Consider the following 1,900-nt stretch of genomic DNA (forward strand, 5'->3'; position numbering starts at 1 on the left):
AGACCTTTCTTTCCATCACAGGCCTCAGGAACCCTGCCAACATTGTCCCAGGAACTTTATCCAATGTACCAGATTATTTTCTTGAGGAAAAAAAATCACTTTAAGATTCCTAAGTGCATGCTCATTTTTTTAAGTTTATTTCTTAAAATTTAATATGGTAGCTTCATTGAGGTATAATTCATATGCCACATAATTCATTCATTTAAAGTGTACAATTCAAAAGTTTCAGTTTATTAACAGTTCTAAAAACATCACCAAAATAAATTTTAGAGCATTTCATCACTCCAAAAGGAAACTCAACAGCCGATTAGCAGTCACTGCTTATTTTCCTGCTGTACTTCCTATATCCAGCCTAAGCACCACTACCAATCTGCTTTCTGTCTCCATAGATTTACCTCTAATGGACATTTCATATAAAGGGAATTGTACAATAGGTGTTATTTCATGACTGGCTTCTTACATTTAGCATAATGTTTTCAGGGTACATCCATATTGTATCATGTACCAATAGTATTTTTTTAATTGTGGTAAAATACATATAACATAAAATTTACAATGCTAATCATTTTGCAATGTACAGTTAGGTAGAGTATTGCTTTGCAATCAATCTCCAGAACCTTTTCATCTTGCAATACTGAAACTCTACATCCATGATACAACATCTCCGCATTGCCCTTTGCTAGCCCTTAGTAACCACCATTCTACTTCTTGTTTCTATGAATCTGACTATTCTGGATACCTCATATAAGTGTAGTCACACAGTATTCATTTTTTTGTGATTGGTTTGTGTCACTTAGTATAATGTCCTCAAGGTCCATGCACATTATAGTATGTGTCAGAATTTTCTTTCTTCTTTTTTAAACCTGAATAATATTCCATTAAGTATTCATCTATCTGTTGATGGACACTTGGGTTATTTTCACCTTTTGGCTATTGTGAATAATGCTGCTACGCACATAGATGTACTAATATCTCTTTCAGACCTGCTTTCAGTTCTTTCAGACATATATCCAGAAGTGGAATTACTGGATCATGTGGTCTTGATTTTTAATTTTTTTGAAGAACTGCCATACAGTTTTCCAGAGAGGCTGCACCATTTTACATTCCCACCAAGAGTTCATAAAGATTCCAATTTCTCCTCATCCTCACCAACACTTGTCATTTTCTGTTGTTGTTGTTGTTGTTTTTTTAAGAGTAGCCATTTTAATGTGTGTTAGGTGAATAAGGGGCCCGACTTCATCCTTCTGCTTGTGGATATCCAGTATTATCCCAGCACCATTTGTTCAAAAGACTATTCTTTCCTCCCTTGAATTGTCTTGACACTTGTTGAAAATCAATTCACTGTAAATGTGATGGTTTATTTCTGGATTCTCAATCCTATTCTATTGATCTATAGGTCTAGCTGAATGCCAACGTCACACTGTTTTGATTACTATAGTGTTGTAGTAAGTTTTGAAATCAAAAAGTGAGAGCCTTCCAACTTTGTTCTTTTGAAGAATGGTTTGGTTATTCGGAATTTCCATATGAATTTGAGAATCAAATCATCAGTTTCTTCAAACAAGTCAGCTGGTGTTATGATATAAATTGCTTTGACTCTGTTGGGGGGATGCTCCCATTTGAACAATATTAAGCCTTCCAATCCATAAACATGGAATGTCTTTCCATTTATTCAGGTCTTTTTAAATTTCTTTCTTTTTTTTTTTAAACATTTATTTATTTATTTTTAGAGAGAGAGAGAGAAAGAACATGAGCAGGGGGAGGGGAGAAGGGAGGGAAACTCAAGCAGACTCCCCACTGAGCACCAAGCCCAATGGGGCTAGATCTCATGACCCCAAGATCATGACCTGAGCCAAAATCAAGAGTTGGATGCTCAACCAACTGAGCCACCAAGGTACCCCTT

Source organism: Halichoerus grypus, chromosome 9 (genome assembly GCF_964656455.1).
Source record: "Halichoerus grypus chromosome 9, mHalGry1.hap1.1, whole genome shotgun sequence".
NCBI lineage: Eukaryota > Metazoa > Chordata > Mammalia > Carnivora > Phocidae > Halichoerus > Halichoerus grypus.